General features: G+C 53.9%; 1 protein-coding gene across 3 annotated transcripts in view; it reads right to left on the bottom strand.

The window, feature by feature from the left end:
- LOC122383556 (haloacid dehalogenase-like hydrolase domain-containing protein 2) overlaps positions 1–21155 on the bottom strand; it is an 81644-nt gene extending 60489 nt beyond the window's left edge. For 2 of the 3 annotated variants that reach the window (XM_043370080.1, XM_043370081.1), the window contains exons 1-2: positions 20905–21155; positions 11228–11314 (exon numbers count right to left, since the gene is read on the bottom strand). The gene's annotated coding sequence lies outside the window, so the exon portion shown is untranslated. Of the gene's footprint in view, positions 1–9891; positions 10018–11227; positions 11315–20904 lie in introns of those variants that run through there. The other variant, XM_043370079.1, reaches the window with a different exon arrangement.

Here is a 21155-nt window from a genome sequence, read left to right as displayed (position 1 = left end):
GGGGGTCCATCCGACCCGACCCCCCCACCCCTACAAGTACACATGCGAGGGTTAACTTGTGTAACGTAATTTATATACATGGGGGGAACCAATAAAAAGTTGCCGGTTACGATGCTTGAAACCCCTACATCTCAAAAGATGCAAGGAAATGGAGAAGAAGACGTCAGTCTACATCGGCAAGTTCTGCACTCAACCGGATGCACAGCATGTGGAGGATGAGAGCAGCATGGAAGAAGCTAACGAGCCGCCGCCGCTCTCCCTCGCCACACAGACCCGGCCAATCGCTCCCGGGCACAGACACCACGTGACCTAGCCTCAGGTCACAGACAGAAACTAAACTAGAGCGCCCAAACAAAGAGCCAGACCGAAACCAAAGAGCAGGGCAGGGAAGGATAGGGCACGGTAAAGGAAACGAAAAGAAAGAAAGGAACAAAAACATAACGTAGTCGGCGGCTACAGACATTACACAATTCGCTTGTGCTGTCACATGTTACATTTCCTGGTGCTTATTTTACAGGAGCCGCGTGGCGAAACGGACTTACCCAGGACACCAACAAAGGCCAGCTGGAGGTGGCGCTACGGAAGTGGTTTACGGTACGGGGGCCAGGGACCGCGCCGGGCGCCGCCAGTAGATGAGACCAGCTGGAGTTTGAGCGGAGATGAAGACGAGACCTGGAGTTTGGGGGGCAGCATTTTTGTGTGGATCGATAATACATTTTGATCACTGGCAAGTTGTTTTGCTGCTATGGTGAGCGTTCAGCAGTGAGGTTCGCGGAAGTGGTTTAAATAGCAGACATCGATTGTATTATAATTACGTACAGTCACCAGCACTTGCTACTAATCACCTCGTTTTTGTTCAGTAGTTTGAAGACCGATCAATTCTCAGTCGAGCAAGATACGTCAAACGATCGGTTTGGTCCTCCGATTTTCGAATATCTAACTTGTTTTTGTATGTTCGAAGGATTTTGAGATGAGGAGCCAAAAAACGTCTTTTCTGCCCTTAAGTTGCCCCAAGAAGTCGTAGAACCTAGCCCCGCCTCTGATCCACAGACCACTAGTGCCATCTCTTGTCAGCCGAACAAACCGCAGAAGTAAATAATGTCACGTGACCTTTGCACACGCTACAATTACTACGCAGTTGTAGTGGGGGAGCGGGGCGGAGGCGTGGAGAGGGACGCGATCGGTCGGCTGGGGTCAGGTCGCCGAGGTCAGAGGTCATCCGCCGGAGGGTTTTGGGCGGTTGGGCCGTGTGGGCTGGGGCCTGCGGAGTGGGGAGCGCCTGGACCTGTCTGGAAACAAGTTCTACAGCGCTGTGGCAGTCGAGAATATTGTGAGAAAAGAGAGAGAGAAAGAGAGAGAGGAGAGAGAGGGAGAGGGAGAAGGAGAAAGGGAGAGAGGGAGAGGGAGAGAGGGAGAGGGAGAGAGGGAGAGGGAGAGGGAGAGAGGGAGAGGGAGAGAGGGAGAGGGAGAGGGAGAGGGAGAGAGAGGGAGGGAGAGGGAGAGGGAGAGAGGGAGAGGGAGGGAGAGGGAAAGAGGGAGAGGGAAAGAGGGAGGGAGAGGGAGAGAGAGGGAGAGGGAGAGAGAGGGAGGGAGAGGGAGAGAGGGAGGGAGTGGGAGAGGGAGAGAGGGAGGGAGAGCGAGAGAGGGAGGAAGAGAGGGAGAGATAGAGGGGGGAGAGAGATAGAGGGGGGAGAGAGATAGAGGGGGAGAGAGATAGAGGGGGAGCTCTCTCGCTCTCTAGCGAGAGAGCGAGAGAGCGAGAGAGAGAGAGAGCGAGAGAGAGAGAGCGAGAGAGAGCGAGAGAGGACGGGAGGAGAGAAAACAGAGACAGAAAAGGAAAACCAGGGAGGGTAAATGAGAGATAGGGTAATGGGTAAATCAATGAGGGAGAGCGAGAGAGAAAATATTTAAATGTGTCAGCTTGTTTCGTATGTAAAATATAAATTTGCTTTCCATTATTTCAGCTTCGGATTGGAAATTAAATCTCATAGCATCCTTATGATAAACAAACGCTGACGGGATGGGGACGTTTTTATGGTCGTCGTTGGCAGCTCGGCAATAATGGGGATGATGTTGAGGGTTTCGCAAGTATTTCATAAAAGAGATGGTATTTTTTGCATCACCTATTAAACATTTTTTACGTTTGCTATAAAAATGTTAGGCCCAGTTCCTTCAAGATCAGCTCCACGACTCCACAGTCCACAGCTTACAACAGGAGCTAGCTAACATAACAATTCACCCGAGCTGTGTTGGTGGCATGAACTTTCCGTCGAGTGCTGAGGGGGGGGGGGGACGTTTCACGCCCCTCCGTCTAACTCGGCTCCTGGGCCACGTAGCGACACGCGGTAAGCGGCAATCAAAAGAGCGTCAAAATAAGAAGGAAAACACTCGGTCATTTTAAGGTCAGGGCAAAGGTCAGGTCACTAGAGTTCATCAAAGGTCAAATTTTGTCGATTTCAACGATTTTAAACACCCGACGACTAACTCTGGAACCAATAGAGCTACAGCGCCGTGGAAAAGCGCATTCGATAGCTCTTTTAACGCTCTTTCGCCAACATATCCTCAAATTTGACCTCAGATCAACGGTTTAGCCCCCAGAGGGCACCGCTCTGATTGACTTCAAATTTGACCTCAGATCAACGGTTTAGTTTTCACTAAACCGCGTTTTCACCGCTCTAGCACGTCTTTGTCAAATCAAAAGTTGTTGTAAAAAAAACTGCTGAAGACCTTTCATGACCTGAGATGACCTCAGGGGTACACAAAGGGGGCACAGGTAAAATCTAGGGGCGGGGGCGTAAAAACTCCCCCCAGGACGGCGCGGATCAAACGGCCCCTGAGACCTCGGGATGGTGCCCCTGAGACCTTGGGATGGTGCCCCTGAGACTTCGAGATAGTGCCCCCTCAGACCCGGGGAGAGTGCTCCTTCAGACCTCGGATTTCGGAAAAGTGCCGCTGGAAACTTGGAATGGTGCCCCCGGAGACTTCGAGATGGTGCCCCCAGATCTCGCGATGGTGCCGCTGGAGACCTCGGGATGGTGCCCCGGACCCTCAAGATGGTGCCCTCTCCGACCTTGGGATGGTGCTCGCGGAGAACTCGGGATAGTGCCAGCTGAGAACTCGAGATGGTGCCCCGCGGACCTCGGGATGGAAATAAATGGTCAATACTAAACTAAAAACTAAAAAACTAAAATTAACTAAAAAACCCGAGGCGAGGGACAGAAATGGGCCTCCGGGAGACCCCGAAAACGGTACCCTATTCCGATAGACCTGGATGGTGCCTCCTTAGGAGACCTCTGAGTTAAAGCTCCCGTCGGTGACCTCCGTGATGAATAAAAAAAAACTCCGTGATGGGCCCCGGGAGACCCAAGGGGGGGGGGAGAATGGCCCCCATGCCCCCCCCTCTGGATCCGCCACTGAAATGATCTGACCCAAGACCTTACCTAAAAACGACCAAAAGCCTTCCTTCATTGTCCGAAAACCGCTGACAGTTGATAGCTCAATGACACTAGAGCCGTGCATAAGGAGGCGTGAAAACACTCTCCTCATCTCGATCTATTACGAGAGGACCATGTCAGGGCGTGAGAAAGGTGTTCTCAAAATAGATGACACTGTATGAATGAGTAAATAATTCGCGCCCCGTTGTGTTATTGGCGGACCCTACCACCTGATGGGGTGGTGCAGCCGTTTCGTCCTCCACCTGAGATCTCGGAAAGTTACCGACCGATTTTGAAAATTCGAAGAACGTTCGATAGCCCCACCAGGGAACTACCTTGTTTCCAGGTTTCGTTGACCTAGGTGCAACCCATGATGTCACAGGTTAGGTCAAATGTTGCATTTTTTCACCGATTTAGTCTAAGGAATGCGTTACAGTCAGTTAACACATCAAATAAAAGGCATGTTATCGAAAAAAATCGATGGAGCGTGGTTGCCCAATACATATGTTGCCTAAAGAGGTCACTGATGCCAGGTCAGGTCACAGAGGTCAGGTCACTAAGGGTCACAATATGAACCCAACTATGCTAATTGCTAGGGTCACGTGATACATGTTTTATGGTCAATTTTACATTTAAAATTCAATGGTGTGGGCTAGACGGCCATTGGGGCCGGTTTAGATTGCGTTCTGGTGGAGGTCAGGTCAAGGTCAGGTCAAAAAAGGTTAAATTTCAGACTTTATATTTTGCATAAAAGGGGTATCTATTCGATGCAGCTCATCACGGGAAATCCAATGGTGGTCTTTGGCTTGCTCTGTGTGTTCTGTGACGGCTAAGAATTGAGTTTGAAAATTTTACGTAATACATTTTGAGTAGTGTTTTTTGTCATAACTTTGCTAAAAATGGAGCTATCGAGTTTAACCCGCGCCCTGCTGGGGGGGTGTTTGAACACCCCCCCCTTGTGGTTTTTCGCGAATATCTCAAAAACGGCGGCGCGGAGCGCCGCCGTATTTGGTACACCTTATCATACATCAATTCTACACATGTTGTGAAAATTTCAGGCCAAGGTCATTCAAGGTCAGGTCACCAGGTCACTTGAAGTGACCTCACCTCATAAAAAAGTTTCAATGTCTGTCATAGCTACACCAAGTGACCGATCGCTTTGAAACTTTCAGCGATTGCTAAGAGCAATAGCATGTACAAAATGTATATCTCAGAATTTTGATATCGATGACCTAAGGTCAGGTCAATTTTGCGGCCTCCCCATTATAAGTCAATGGGAGAAAATTGAAATGCGCCTCTTTTGGACGAAAGACATTATAAACACTCCCAAACACCGAATTACAAGTGGTTTAGACACACTGAACATGAAAATGGTGTCCGTGACCCTTGTTTATGCCCTGAGGTCATCTTAGGTCACGAATGGTATCTAACAGTTTTTCGCAAATAACTTTTGATAGAGGCATGCTAGAGCGATGAAAACGCCTTAGATGTGTTCAGCGTGACGATACGGATCGACTGATATGCAACATGACCCTTTCCGGTCAGGTCATGACCTTGACCTGAGGTCAAATTTTCAAGTTGACCTTTCAAGGTCAAGTTATAGTTCATTCGATGCGTCTTGACGAGAGGAACACGATGCCGGTAAAAGTAAGCTCGTACAGGGCTTGGGGCAAAAGTTATTGCAGAAAAACTGTTTCCGAAAAAATCGGCTATTTTTGCAGTTTTTGCCCCCTGCAGGCAAAACCGTTGACGTTAGGTCAAATCTGAGAGAATTACTCAGAAAGGGCGTTAATAGGGCTATCGAATGCGCTTTTCCGCGGCGCTGTAGCTCTATTGGTTCCCGAGTTATGCGTTGGCTTCTTGGAAATTTTCGCCATTCGACCTGGAAATCGGCGAAATTTTGCCTTCAATGACCTCTGGTGACCTGACCTTTGACCTGACCAAAAAATTGACCGAAGTGATTTCGTCATTATTTTTGACGCTCTTTCGAACGCCGCCTTCCGCGTATCGCTACGTGGCCCAGGAGCCGAGTTACAAGGGGGGTGTTCAAACACCCCCCCCCCCAGCAGGGCGTGGAAATCCAGGACCCCCAGCCGGGCGCGGGTTAAGTTTGGCATGTCTAGAGCAGATAGTTCTATAACATACGTATTCCAGCTACAACACTATATATACATTTGTCAATGTATATATTTCAGCTTTAATTTTGAATGTTGGTATTTTCGGTGTGTTATACTTCTATAATTTTGATGGTCGAACTAAATTTTTGTTTAGAAATCAGAGTTAGCAGTTTTGTGGTGCTGTTTATTTTACATCTTTTTTTATATTGAATATTTTTGGTTATCTTCAAAACTGTAAGCGTGACAGCTCTTCCCGGTAAACCTTTTATTGGGTCGAAAATGACGGAACATGACGTCATTCTGACGTCATTTGTGACTAACCTTTTATAAGAGCTCTGGAAAAATTTGGTCACAAGGTGTAAAAATGATGCCCGGAGGGGTCTTGAAAGTTTGGTGACGACCTGCGCTACACTTTAGGAGATATCGACTGAAAAGGAGAGGGGGCTGTTTCGCGCCCCCCTCCCCCCCCCCCCCCAACGGGGCTCGAGGCTTTCAGTTGTTGCTCTCACATAACTCTTGTTATATTACAACGTAGTGTGGAATTGCAAGTGGCAATATAAGCTTCCTGCCAGCGCCGGACCCGAGTTTAAACATGCAGGCTGAATTTTAACATTTGACTTTAAAAAAATTTACCGTTGAGCTTTTTAGAAGTTGTATGAACTGTTCAGCTCCTTTTTTGTCCATCACAGCGGGCTTGTGTGTCATTTGTCAATCAAAATCGAAATAAAAACTTTTTATTGGGTCTGGTTATCTCGCCAAATTCTTAGCTGAATCGTTTAGTAGCTTTTGATTGGGCACTGCCCACGTTGTCTGTCAAACCTTTTATGTCAACGAGAAGAGGCTGCTGACATCGTTTGTCGCGGTTAGATAATACCAATCCACGTCCCAGTGTGGCTGCTCGATCGCACTTTCCCTGGCCCACCTCTCCCACCAGGCTAGGTTTTGCCCGGCACAGCCCGCACAGCCGTCGCCTCAGTGCCTCGGGCGGTGACCCGTTCAAAGGGGCTCACAATTCGTATGGTGCCGTGGCTCTCAAACCAACACAGAACGGTGAAGCGCACAGGCTAACCTTCCATATAAGGCGAACGGCTGATTCTGGCGCCGGCACCTATCCGTGCTTCTATCCTCAGGATACTGAAATCCTTCTCCTCCACGCCACAACCCCTTCCGGGCTGGACAGGCAACTTTATCTCATGCGGGCTGCTCCCTTGGAGCGGCACCGCTGCTCCCGAGAGAGCTGCACCCCGTAGCCGGGTGCAGAGAGTGCTTGGGGGGCTGGTCGGCTTGTCCTATGGACGGGCTCAGCCCCGGCGACTCTCTAGGGTGCCTGCCCAGACCAATGTCTCCCCCTAATTCCTATCATCCTTCCGGCTCTGCAATGGTCTTGTCGACCGAAAGGGCCTAACCCAACAAAACAAACAAACAAATTCTGGCGCCGGGGCTTCATTCATGCTAAGGCGCCCAATCACGGCGCCGCATTTCAGTTAGTGTCGGGCGCAAAAGCTGCTATGCTCCGCCCCTCCATCACGTGACCCTGCCCTCACGTGGCCTCAGTCACGTGGTGTTTCCACTTCTTGGCGCATGGCGGCGCTAGTCTCGCAAGGGCGGTGGTAGCTTGCTCCCCCGCCGTCCGGGGGTGATGGGTAGCAAGTGCTGGTGACTGTACATTATAATTCCTTGTAGGTTCTGGTGGGAGCTAAAATGAGCTTTGGTGAATAGGGCTCAACTTAATTTATGCGAACGGTGCTAGGGAGGAGTGAGCCAGCATGGGGCCCACCCAGGACCCACATCTGCTGGACCACGTGGGCCCCACGGCCCACCATGGCCCACATGGTATACCCACCTTGAGCCCATGTGGGCCCCACCAGGGAAAAATAAAGTGGACCCACCTTGGCCCCATGTGGGGCTTTGGTAAAAATGCTGACTGGGGCAGCTGTTACCACCATCTGCCCGCCCACAGTCACATCACTCCCTTTTTTTACAACTCCCCTCTCCCCTTTGGTGCGCTGCCAGCCACGACTAGGGCCGAGCGCCACCTCGATCCCCAACTTCGGCTGGCCAGCGGCGGCGCTATCCTGTCGGCACTTGGCCTGTGGCCACGTCTTCGTCGCCCGTTGGCCCGGCCGCGGCTCCGGCCTCATCGTTCGCCTCCTCCTCGCGGCGCTCAAGGAGATCGACGGGGCGCTCAAGTCTAAGCCTGAGGTGAACCCCATCACTTGGCACCATCGGCAGTGGACGAGGTTGCTGTGTTTGTAACTAGGTTGTATGGACCCTTGCTCTCTGTTGGTTGCTGGTAGCCCGTGTTCTTTTTTTTTGCCGGCATGTTAGGAACCCACGCAGTGGTTTGGTTTAGACCTCAGTCATATGGCACTGTCGGACAGCGCGGCGCGGCGCGTGTATGCTGCTGAAACGTGCTGATGTTTGTGTGTGTGTGTACTCACTACCCAACACCCATCGTCATTTTGAAGTGCTGTTTGAGTTTGCTTGTTTGTTCCGTCTCACTGTTTTGTGTTTTGCACCAAGATGATGTCCATAACTATGTGCCCGGTGTCGACTGCAGCCGATCGACTGGCCGACCCTATCTCGGGCGTCGGACCAAGACAGCATAATCCGCAAGGCGGTTCAGATGACAAACACCTCATTCCCTGTGTGTCTGTCCGCGCTCTTTCCTAGCCAGCACACCCATATGGGACCCATGTTGGCTACATTCGGGATGTGCGGGCTTAAGTGGGCATGTGGGCTGGATGTATGTGGGTACTTATACGGACTTCACGTGGGACCTATATGGAGTCATTTTTATTTTCTTTGCCACATTCATACATAAGTTACATAGTCATTTAGGTGGATGTTAAGTCTAGCACAAGCTTGACTTAGATACAAATAGTTTATTAACTCCATTGTCAAGTGGGCTCGATGTAGGCTTCAAGTAGGCTGCCTAAAATATAAAAACGTGTTTCGCGGCACTGCGGTCGGTGCCGCTGTACCGCGAGCCGGGACCGCTGCTGACTGTAGACAAGACAGTACGGGTCACGCTCGCCGCCGACACCAACGTCACCATCGACGACGGAGCGTGGGAACAGGCGTCCCTACCGCTGCGTTTCGGAGGACTTGGAGTCCATTCAGTCATGGCATCACTCCACGCCTGCTTGCCACTGGCGCAGGAGATCCTCCACGCCACCGAGCCTCGCCAGCCGACTCGAGCACTCCAGCGAGTCAAGGCCGATGCCGTCGCGAAGCTTGGCGAGGCCGCTCATCTAATGCCCCCATCAGAAGAGAGAAAACAGCGCGCTTGGTATGAAGCATTCTCCAAGATGTCTCAGAAGCGTCTGCTGGACGGGGCAAACCAGGTGGTCCGGGCACGTCTCCTTGCTGCCGCAGAGCCCCACACAGCCGCCTGGGCGCAAGCCCTCCCCGTCACCAGTCTGCGGCTCCACCTGGATAATGAGGCTGTCCGGGTAGTGGTGGCGCTGCGTCTTGGGGGATCGGTATGTGAGCCACATTAAGTTATCAGCTCTGTCATCGCCCTGTTGACCAACTGGGACACCACGGCCTCTCCTGTGCCAAGAGACCAACGTCCGTCACGCACGTCACGCTAACCTTCATGACGTGCTACGGCGAGCACTCACCAGCGCAGGACACTTCCTCACGGTTTTGGTTGGCATTTGGTTTCGTATCGCTATTCTGATTTTGTACAATTGACATCACTAGTCGGCTTAGAGGGCTCTCATGTCGCTCCAATTGCCGCAAACTCCGGCCACAGCAGCAGCAGGCTGATACGGAGGAGCGAGAACTGGACGTCCTGGTGGCCGGACTGGGCCTGGCACCTCCTGCGGAGGGGCAGGTGCTCCCTGCTGACGGATACTCAGCTGATGTACTGAGCAGCTTGCTCATCCCAGATGTGATTTTTTAATACATACCGTTGCGATTATTTCCGTTTCACTGGAGAGGCGTGCTAGAACCCGGTCGTCATAATATGACAGTGGACAAGTCTGTAGGACAGTTGGCGAGTGGATGACTATGATAATGCGTGGTGCATTGTGCATACCTGCCTGCATCCGGCCATGGCACACGAACGCTGCACCCGCCCATGGCAGGTGGAAATAACCGATCGGGACCCAGCCGGCTTTGGCCTGGGCTTGCCCGAGTTATAAAGCGGACAACGGTGGCTGCGAGGACTGGAACGCTACCTCAGCGCAGTCGGGGTGGTGGAGGCCGACCGGAAGTGCGCGATACTGCTGCACCTGGTCGGACCGGACATCGCTGACCTGAGTGAGACGCTGCCGGAGGACAGCGGGACAGATGACAGCTTCGAACAGCTGAAGAGTAAGCTGACAACGTACCTGTCGCCTGTGCGGAATGCAGTGGCGGAGAGGGCGCTGTTCCACCAGATGCAGATGGAGCCGGAGGAGGACTTGGAGCAGTTCCTAGGCCGTCTGCGAGCACAGGTGGTGCGGTGCAGCTACCCAGGCACGGAGGTGGACCGCGAGCTGTGCGATCGGTGCGTGTTGGGAAGCCGAGCCGGTCTGCGGGAGAAGCTGGTTCAGCTGGCGGCTTCGAAGAGCGACGACCATGGCGTGACGTGTCCGTGTGCGCTCGTGTTGTGCCGTGTGTTAGCTATGTCCAGACTCAGCGTTCGGGGATACTACATCACAGCATGCCCCGCCACACGCGGGACCTGCGCCGGCGGACAGGGCAGACGGGACGGGGCGGGGCGCGAGCCCGGGCGCGGACGGCGACGGAGACGGACCAATCATGGTCAGATTCCCGGCGGAGGAGGCGCCTCCCCCGCCGCCGGTGGCAGAGCCGGGACTCGGGAGTGCGTGCAGAGCGCCCGGAGAGGACTCGCAGGCCGCCGGGCTATTTGGCCGATTATGTGACCCAGTGAGGGGCATGAGCCGCCGACATTCACTCAGGGATGGAGCTTCCTATACAGTTGGTAGGGCGGCCGCCCCACCAACTTGGTATTTTGCCCCACCAAAAAGCGTTTTGCCCCACCAACTTAAGCTGATTTATAAGACTTTGTTGCTTTGCAAATTAATCTTTTTCGCATTGAAGAGCTATGGAATGTTCGTTTAATGCAAAATATAATATCCGTATGACAGGAATTGATTCAGTGTGGCATTTTATTCAACTTTATAATCGGACATTGTGGTTTGACAACTTCTTGCCCCACCAACTTCCCTGGAAAAGTTCCACCCATGCATTCACTTATGACTATGATGTCAGGGGGGAGTGTTACTGCGCGCCGTGTCGGAGACGGTGCGCGCGGCAGTCGGCGGTCGGCAGGGAATTGGGCGGCAGAGTGCTGTGTCAGAGGCCGTACGTGCTGGGGCCGAGAGGGAAAGGGGAACGGGAGAGAGGGGGAGATGGCCTTGGTGTGTGTGTGTGGGGGGGGGGGGGCTGAGACGGCCTGGTGATTCTAGAGGTTGCGCGCTGCGTGGATGGAAGTGTGATAGTGCCTAGTGATAAATAAAGGCCAGTGGGTGGACACGTGCCTGTGGCACATCTGGGAAAGGCACGCTGTGAATTCTTACAAACACCTTTCCAGAAATATTAACTTAAATTTGAATACCTTTTTTTCTGGGTCACCTGGTATTGTTTGTGCCAATATACCTGCCTAGTGTGATTTATATTCAATTTAGAGCCCTGGATGCTGAAGGGGATTTTCACCCTTACCTTGTACATTGGAGACAGTTTGCTCCAATTGCAGGTTTTGACCCAGTTACACCTTCTTCTATATGTAAGCAGGCTCTTTCATTGTGTCTGCAAAATTGCATCATCTGGTCACAGGTCCCATCACACACTACCAACAGTCTGTTGAACAGGCCAGTGGCGGCGGAAGGTAATTTTGGATGGGGGTGCAAAGTTTTCTCAAAGGGCCCCTCTGAAAGTTTGGGGCCCCCTTCAGTTTTTTTTTTTGAGTGATTATTATTGATTTATGAAAAACGAAGATTTTGGAAAACTATCCCCATACACACAAGTTCTGTAAAAGGTTTGAAATTGCAGTGTTCCTACCTTGTTAGCACCGGCGGCTGCAGGCCGGGCCGCCCGGACCACCGAGCGGGCCATGTGGCGGCCGGCCGACCACGTGGCGCCTGGGGCTATGCCGGCACTGAGCTGGCCCCATAGCAAGCAGCCCGGTGATTGGCTGCTTGGGCTCCTGCCCTCGGGGCGCATGCGAGGTGACCTCGGGTCAGCGCGCGGTTGTTGAGGGTAGTTCGTTCTGGATGCTCGGCGGGGAAGTGCTCGCTGTGTGGGTGGAAGTGGTGCTCTGGCTGTGGTGTGGTGGTGGTGCACAATACAGCAAGTGAAAATATCTTAACTGGTGTGGAGAGGAGCTGGACCAGTGGAAAAGGGGACGGGACAGTGAACAGCAGCGAGTCTTCATAGCGTGCGAGTAGCCGATCATTTCCTTTCATCCGGGACTCATAACACGGCCTCTTCCGGGGTGTGTGAGGGAGGCGGCCACAGTGTCTCGCCATCGAGTCACTGAGCTTAAACTCGTTCCCCGGGTCTTGCCATCGAGGCTCGGGTGCGGGGTCTCCGCTCAGACAGGGGTGCGACCAGTCGGCTCCGGCTAACCTTGCCATCGAGGCGCCGGAGTATCGGTTGATCTGTCCGATTACAGTGGTCTCGCCATCGAGAGGCTGGAATCGGGCAGCGGCTGGCGTCTTCCTCACCATCCTGATCTACCCATCGCTCTCCTACAGTCCTTGTCTATCATCCGGCTAAATAAGTGTCGTTGGCGTGTGAAATACCAGAGGACACGTGGCGACATTTCTGGTCCTCCGCGGGCCGGATTGCGACCCAGTGAGCTGAACAGGAGAAGATGGGGATAGAAAAAGAAGAGGCAAAGGATGTCAAACGGCCCGATCCCACTGCAGATGGAGCTTTTAAGGATGTTAGAGATCAAGAGCTTGCTGGTCTGCGACGACTGCGTGGTATCAAGAGGGCTGTCGTGACGAGGGTGTCCAAGGTGTTAGAGGCAGAGATAGCAAGACATCGGAACCGCGATTGTATCCAGGAAGTAAACGGAAGGCTGAAAGAAGCTTTTTCTGATTTGAGAAAAGTTCATCAGGAGTATGAAACCAAACTCAATGACGCAGAACTGGAGGAAGCTCAGGGATACGCTGATAATCTTGAAGAAGAAGAGTCGGCTATTCGGGGGAAGATCCAGCTGTACCTTCAAGAGTTGGATGAAGCCAAGTCATCAGCTGCCACTTCCCGTCACACTCGAAGTCGTGCCAAGTCACACACGTCAGCAGGCACCGCAGTTTCAGTTCGATCCAGAGAGGCTGCTGTGGAACTGGAGGACGCTGATCGCAAGCTGCGGGACCTCCAAGCTCAAATGGAAGAGAGTCGTCGGAACATGAAAGAGAGACAGGAATTAGATGAACGCGACAGGGTGCTACAGCTCAGAATAGCTGAAGAGGCCCGCGACAGAGCTGCTCGGAAGGTGCACATGTATCAGGCTGCGGAAGACGAATTGAACTGGGATCGTCGGCATGATTTCGACGAAGCAGCTGTCAAAGGAAGAAAGGCATCTGCTGAAGGTGCGGGGGTGGATCAAGCTGCCGAACCACCGCATCGCTCGAGCGTACCCGACTATGTGCCTGGTCCAAGACCACAAGGACCTAAAGCTGCTCCGGAAGTGGAGGTGGATGGTTCATCTCTGAACCCAGACAACTGGACATCAAACAGCAAAGGGCAGGAGAAGCACGGGCATCCACCTCCTGGGATGTCAGCTTTTACCAACAGTGTTCCACGTCTTAATTTACCGCGGTTCACAGGCGAACCAAGTGAGTGGCCGCGCTGGATCAGTCTCTTCAGAGCACTGGTTCACGATCAGGCATCTCTCTCTGACACGGAGCGGATGGCGCATCTACAGCAAGCAGTAGATGGAGTCGCCCATCAAGCCATCGAGGGATTCTTGTTCGATGGCAAGATGTATCACCAGGCGTTGGCAAGGCTGCACGAGCGTTTCGGTCGAGAAGGCGACATCAGTCAAGCATATCTCAGTTCCATGTTTGCGACCCCAGCTCCTTCAATCAACAACATCGCCTCAGTGGAGAGGTTCAGTTCAGCTGTCAGCAACACTGTGCTGACGCTGCGCGCTCTGAACCACTACAATGATCTGAGAGCCATCGAGAATCTGCGTCGAGTGGTATTGAAGCTTCCTGCGGAGTTGTCCTACCAGTGGGGACGAGAAGTGCATCAGATGCATCCCAAGCAGCCCGATCTGGAGATCTTCAGCAAGTGGCTGGAGACAGAGACTGCCATCTTGAGAAACTCGGCCAACCATAACCGCGATCCAGAAAGAAAAAGGCCATCCACGAGTGCACGGGAGACCTCGGCGCGACGAACAACTCTGACTACGTCGGCCACGTCTTCCCAGACGGAAAACAACCGACGTCGCTGGTTCTGTGTCCTGTGCAAGGAACAGCACAAGCTTCAGGATTGCACGGAGTTCAAGTCGAAGACGGTGGAGGAGAGGCTGGTCGTAGTGAGCAAAGAACGGCTGTGTTGGGGCTGCCTGAACAAGGGTCACTTCATGAGGGATTGCCGCTCTGCAAGACGATGCAACTTGAATGGATGTAATGCATCTCATCACCGACTCATACATGTGGACAGAAGCGCCGCTTGTAATGAAGAAAGCCAAACAGAACCAAAAACAGTGACACGAGAAGGAAGTCGCATCGTCGGCACGGCTCTCACAGAGACGACAGACACACTGCTGCAGTTGGTGCCGGTGCGGATTCACGGCCCAAACGGGGAGAGAGACGTAGTAGCACTGCTGGACCCGGGAGCGCAGACATCGCTCTGCTGTGAAGATGTCTTGGAAGAGGTTGGGGTCCCTGGAGTCCGAGAGAATCTGCAGCTACAGAACATCGAAGGAAGCGGTACCAGACAGTCGTCTCTTCGAGTTCAGCTGACGGTTAGTCCTCTGAGCACAGCGACCAGCAGAAATCGAATCGTCGTGCCCGAGGTGTGGTCTGTGCCAAGGTTGAACGTGGCCCCACCCAGCATGAGTAGCAAGCAGCTTCGCAGCTGGAAGCACTTGCAGGACCTGGACCTACAGCAGTACAACGGCGCACACGTCGAGCTTCTACTTGGTGCCAACATTCTGGAAGCTGTGCTGCAGCGAGAGGTCAGGGTGGGAGGCCCCGGAATGCCCGTCGCTATCCGGACAGACTTTGGCTGGACCCTGACGGGATCGATATCCACCCTGATTCCAAGCACAATGCGGCAAGTCATGTTCGTGCGTCAACGTGCTCCCGAAGACGCTCTGGAGGGTCTGCAAGAGTTGGTCCAAGACTGGTGGACGACCGAGGCCTTCGGCACCATGATCAACAGCTCTGATGCACGATCTCAAGAAGATCTCAGAGCTATGCGAATCTTGGATCAGCAGACCAGGAAGGTGGGGGACAGATATGAAGCTGGACTTCTGTGGGGTGAAGACGAACCGATGTTGCCGGACAACTGGAACCAAGCGTACCGACGTCTTCAGTCCATCGAGAGAAAACTCGACAAGCAGCCAGAACTGGCTACAAGGTACCAAGCCATCATCGACGGATGTGTGAAGGATGGTCACGCAAGGAAGCTCTCAGCAGAAGAAGCGGACGAACCGAAGGAGAAGCGTTGGTATCTGCCACACCACGCAGTAGTGAACCCGAACAAGCCAGGAAAGCTGAGAATCGTCTTCGACGCTGCGGCAACATACCAAGGTGTATCACTGAACTCGAAGCTCGTCACAGGTCCAGATCTACTACAAAGCCTTCCTGGGGTGATCATGCGCTTCAGGGAAGGTCTGATCGCTGTGACAGCGGACATCAAGCAGATGTATCATCAGGTGAGGATCAGGACAGAAGACCAGCCTGCATCGAGCTTTCTATGGCGAGATATGGAGCGACACCGCAAGCCTGACGTCTATCAGATGGAGGTGGTCATCTTTGGCGCGAAGTCATCACCGGCAACGGCCAACTACGTGCTGAGAAAAGCACTTCTGGACCATGGAGCGGAGACAGACAAGGTTCTCAGCAGAAGTCCCGAGCAACTGGCAAAGTCGTTCTACATGGACGATTGCCTGTTCTCTTGCATGACGGAAGACGCCGCCAAACAGCTGTACGCTGACGTGAAGGAGGCACTGGAGAGAGGAGGTTTTCACCTCACGAAGTGGAGAAGCAGTTCCCCCGCTGTGCTGAAAGGCGTTCCAGAGAGTGAGAGAGCCAGCGCCTTTGCGAGCCTATGTCTCAGGAGCTCGCACACCGCGGAAAAGACGCTGGGCATCGCATGGGAGGAAGACGAGGACACATTGGGGTTTCGTCTCCAAGCCAAAGAAGTGAGTGCAACCAAGCGTGGTGTGCTCAGCAAAGTGTCAACAATCTTTGACCCTCTGGGGATTGCTGCTCCTGTTACCGTGAGAGCAAAGATGATGATGCAGCGACTCTGGTGGAAACATCTGGAGTGGGACGAGCCACTACCCGAACCTGAGCTGAGCCAATGGTTGGAGTGGCTGAGTGAAGCAGAGAAGTTGAACGAAGTCGTGATGCAACGCTGCGTGAACCCCAGCGGCCCAGGGACACTGCGACGCCAACTTCATGTGTTCTGCGATGCGTCAGAGAGTGCTTTCGGCGCTGTGGCATACTGGAGGACAACTTCGAGCGATGGATTACACCACTGTCGCTTCCTGATCGGCAGGTGCAGAGTCGCTCCACTGAAGCGACTATCAGTTGTCCGTCTGGAGCTGCAAGCAGCCGTTCTTGGAGCGCGTCTGGTGGCTACCGTCCTCGGGGAGATCACTCAGCCGCCGGATGACATCTTCTGCTGGACGGACAGCAAGGTCATCCAGCAGTACCTTGATAATGAAACTCGACGGTTCAAGACCTTCGTGGCCAACAGACTTGCAGAGATTTACGAGCTGACCTGCAACGCGTGCTGGCGTCGGAGTCAAATGACGCCCAGGTCAACTCGCCAACGAGAGGTCGAACCATCGACCCTTTCGTCTGCTCCCAGTGGCCTCGCCATCGAGGGGCTGGGAGAGACAAAACATAGGCATCTCCGTAACCGTGAGATAAACCAGCGGGGTTTACACGATCCTGACACATCGCTATCAAGCGCTAGAGGACCAAGGGTCCTCTGAGTCTGGAGGCTCTCCAGCGTCTCTCCATCTCCAGCGTGGGAGGCATTAGTCTCCGTGAGCGCTGCAGCGGCCTCGGCGCAGGCGGCGGTGGCCTCCTCGGCCACCTCAGCACGGGCGGCGGCAACCTCCTCGGCTACATCAGCTCGGGCGGTAGCTTCCTCGGATGTGGCGGTTTCTGCTTGGGCGGCAGCGATTCGTCTAGCAGCGACGACGTCGCCAGTCGCCTTTGTGCGTCGGTGGGGATATACCACTGATACCCATCATTAAACTTTGCTTAACGAAGTGGAAGTGTTTTTATTTTTCTGTTTCATGTTATACTTGCTGGTGTTTCAAGAAATAGCATTGTATTTGTTGGAATGTGAAATGGTTTATATGTGTTAGCGACGCGATGTGTACGGCAGCACGCCGGTTACCTTTCGTGAGTGTTGCCCTGCAGTGCAACACGGTGCGGGGGGATGTTAGCACCGGCGGCTGCAGGCCGGGCCGCCCGGACCACCGAGCGGGCCATGTGGCGGCCGGCCGACCACGTGGCGCCTGGGGCTATGCCGGCACTGAGCTGGCCCCATAGCAAGCAGCCCGGTGATTGGCTGCTTGGGCTCCTGCCCTCGGGGCGCATGCGAGGTGACCTCGGGTCAGCGCGCGGTTGTTGAGGGTAGTTCGTTCTGGATGCTCGGCGGGGAAGTGCTCGCTGTGTGGGTGGAAGTGGTGCTCTGGCTGTGGTGTGGTGGTGGTGCACAATACAGCAAGTGAAAATATCTTAACTGGTGTGGAGAGGAGCTGGACCAGTGGAAAAGGGGACGGGACAGTGAACAGCAGCGAGTCTTCATAGCGTGCGAGTAGCCGATCATTTCCTTTCATCCGGGACTCATAACACGGCCTCTTCCGGGGTGTGTGAGGGAGGCGGCCACAGTGTCTCGCCATCGAGTCACTGAGCTTAAACTCGTTCCCCGGGTCTTGCCATCGAGGCTCGGGTGCGGGGTCTCCGCTCAGACAGGGGTGCGACCAGTCGGCTCCGGCTAACCTTGCCATCGAGGCGCCGGAGTATCGGTTGATCTGTCCGATTACAGTGGTCTCGCCATCGAGAGGCTGGAATCGGGCAGCGGCTGGCGTCTTCCTCACCATCCTGATCTACCCATCGCTCTCCTACAGTCCTTGTCTATCATCCGGCTAAATAAGTGTCGTTGGCGTGTGAAATACCAGAGGACACGTGGCGACATACCTATCTCAAATAATGAAAGCATAAAGAAGCAAATGCAGCTAGTTTTCTATCGGCTAATCTTTTAGTCTAGCCACCATCCACAGCGTCTCAAACCACTTTTCTGGATCCGCAGTGGACCATTGAGGGCCTTACGAGACAGTTCCAAGAAGACCGTGTTTAGAAGCCCCTTGGAAACCGACCACATAGAGACTCCTCCAGAGACCTACATGACTACCCAGACTGAATGAGCCCTCCGATCAGGGTCGGTCCATTGAAAGCTGCTGAAAGGTTTCAGAAGGCAGTATAGGCTCGAAAGTCTTTTGAGGGCTCTCAGAAACCGGCATCGGACCCCAAAAAGCCTGTATGGAGGCCCTCCAAAGCCGGGATGGAGGCCACAGGAGCCGATGTTTAGCCGAAAGAGCCGGTATGGAGGACTGAATAGAGGAAAGGGGTCTCAGTGGGGCCTTCAGGGGCAAGCGTTTGAGCCCCAAAAGTATGTGTGGGGTCTTAGAGGCAGGTAGACCCCTGGGGTATGCAAGGGGTCCCAGGAGCTCGCGTGTGAGCCCTAATATTCGGCTGGCGGCTACTAGAACCAGCATGGGCATTCTTAGAAGCCGCTTAGACCCACATTTCATGGGTCATGAGTCCCAAGAGTCGATGTAGGGGCCATAAAAGCCGGTGTAGGGTCCATGACCCCATAAGTTCCGACATTGAGACTCTCAGAGGCCGGCGACGGGGCACCAAGAGCAGATAAAGTGCCTCAACAAGCCGACATGGGGCCTGAGAATCAGTGTGGAATTCCAGGAGCCTGCGTGAGCTCTCGGAGACCTTCGTATTTCGTAAGGTCCACAAAGGTCGTTGGATCCTCTGAATCTGAACTAAGCGGGACCCTCAGAGGCCAGCATGTCTCCTGGCACCTGCCTGCGTTGAGTTGAGACCCTCCGAGGCCGTTGTAGGGTTCTTCAGAGGCCAGCGTTGGCCCTTGAAGCCTTCGTTAGGCCCTAGAAGCCGTCAAGAGGGCCCTCAGAGGTCAGCATGGCCCCTGGAGCCTGCCTGCGTCGAGGCCCTCAGAGGCCGTCATGGGGCCCTCAGACGCCAGTGTGGGCCTTTGGAGCTTGCGTTGGGTCTTAGAGACCATCGTGAGGGCCCAGAGAGGTCGTTGTCAGGGCCCTCAGCCCCTCAGGAACCGTCTTGGGGTCCTCAGAAGTTGTTGTGAGGGCCCTTAGAAGCCTTCGAGAGGATCATCAGAGGTCGTCATGACTCATGAGGGTCCTTGGCCATATTGATGGTCTTCATGGGCCCTCAGATACCTTTGCAGGGCTCTCAAGAGGCCTTGGTAAGACCGCTAGAGGCCATCGTTGTTAGGGCCCTCAATAGGCCGTTGCAGGGCCCTCAGATGCCAGCATAGCCCCTGCAGGCTGGTTGTGTTGGGCCCTCAGAGGCCGTCGCTGGGCCGTCTGAAGCCAGATGGGCCCTCAGACTTGAGTTGGGTCTAGGGCCGTCACGAGGGCCCTCAGAGACCGTCGTAGAGGCCCTCAGAGGCCAGTGGGGCCCCTGGAGTCCTGTGGGACCCTCAGGCCTCAGCGGTCGTCATGAGGGCCCTTAGTGGTCGTTATAGGGCCCCAGGGGACAGAGTTCGTCGTGAGAGCCCTCAGAGATCATCGTAAGGGCCCTCAGAGGCCGTCATAGGGTCCCTCAGAGGCCAGCGTGGCCCCTGGAGTCTCCTTGGGCCCTGGAGTCTCTGTGGGACTCTCGGCGGTCGTCATGAGGGCCCTTAGTGGCCGTTGTAGGTCCCCAGAGGACAAAGGTCGTCCTCTGGTCGACAAAGGTCATGAGGGCCCTTAGTGGTCGTTATAGGGCCCCAGGGGACAGAGTTCGTCGTGAGAGCCCTCAGAGATCATCGTAAGGGCCCTCAGAGGCCGTCATAGGGTCCCTCAGAGGCCAGCGTGGCCCCTGGAGTCTCCTTGGGGCCCTGGAGTCTCTGTGGGACTCTCGGCGGTCGTCATGAGGGCCCTTAGTGGCCGTTATAGGGCCCCAGAGGACAAAGGTCGCCGTGGGAGCCCTCAGAGATCGTCATAAAAGGGCCCTCTGAGGTCGTCGTGGGGGCCCTCAGATGCCGCGTGGGGCACCAAACGCGGCTCGGGATACTTCTAGCCGGTGTGGTGGCCCCAAAGACTAGCATGGGGCGCTCCTGACCATAATTGGACATCCCGGGTGATTCCACATCAGTGTTCGTTTCCCGATCACTGGTTTTCAGGAGAAAATGTATTGGATGGTGCGACGGGCCCCTTGTACGGATTTTGGGGGTGCAAAAAGATATGTTTGCACCCCCATGTTTTTCGATGGGGGTGCAGCTGCACCCCCTGCACCCCCTATTCCGCCGCCACTGGAACAGGCACCCAGACATCCGTAGGACACAATATGGTATTCGTGGTCCATGGATAAGGATCCTGAGACCTGATCATTATAGGAAATGCCCATCTTCTATCAAGGACATTTTTGCATTAATCTAGCACTCAGCAGCACTGAAAAAGTCATGGCATATTCCTATTTATGGCCTTAAGCATTGAAGACTAAAAAAATAAGTACCTCTAATTTTTAAAGGCCTGAGCGCTGTTCAGTGGCCGGCTAGCGCGCTAGCCCACACACACATACACGCACGTTGCCCTGGCAACAGGCTAATGACCAATGAGAAACGTGCTATGGAGGGCAGAGGTACCTATATGAAAAAATCAGACGTTGCACTTTCCTCGCTTCTCATTGGTTAATAGCCTGTTGCAGCTGGACAACCAGTACGTGAGCACCGGCAAGAGTGCTAGCCGGCCGCCCATCAGTGCCCAGGACTATCACACACCAAAATCTGAGATTCCCAAACCCATTTTTAAGCTGCCATTGTGTATCAGTATCATTATCAGTATAGAGAACAAAACAGTCATCTAAACCAAAGTGTATATAAATAATCCATGGTAAAGCGTAAAGGCTCGTAGCCACGCACATCCGACGTGCAACGCGTACCTTGTCTGCACACATAAAACCTCATGGGTATCTTGCATAGAATCTTGTCTTGCATAAAATGCCGCCCACGTGGTTTTCACGCACCGGCCATCCACTTCCGCTCAAGACTACTCCCGCGTTCGATGTCTCTCTGACGACGAAGATTCTTCGTCGTCCGGCCAATCACGTTCCATAACCGCAGCCGAGCCCCCGCTGACCTTGAACGGGATTGGCCGGACGGCGTAGAATCTCCGTCGTCCGCGAGACATTGA

The sequence above is a fragment of the Amphibalanus amphitrite genome, unplaced genomic scaffold, assembly GCF_019059575.1.
Source record: "Amphibalanus amphitrite isolate SeventyFive unplaced genomic scaffold, NRLGWU_Aamphi_draft 000167F_arrow, whole genome shotgun sequence".
Classification (NCBI taxonomy): Eukaryota; Metazoa; Arthropoda; class Thecostraca; order Balanomorpha; family Balanidae; genus Amphibalanus; species Amphibalanus amphitrite.
This window is presented reverse-complemented; position numbering and strand designations above follow the sequence as displayed.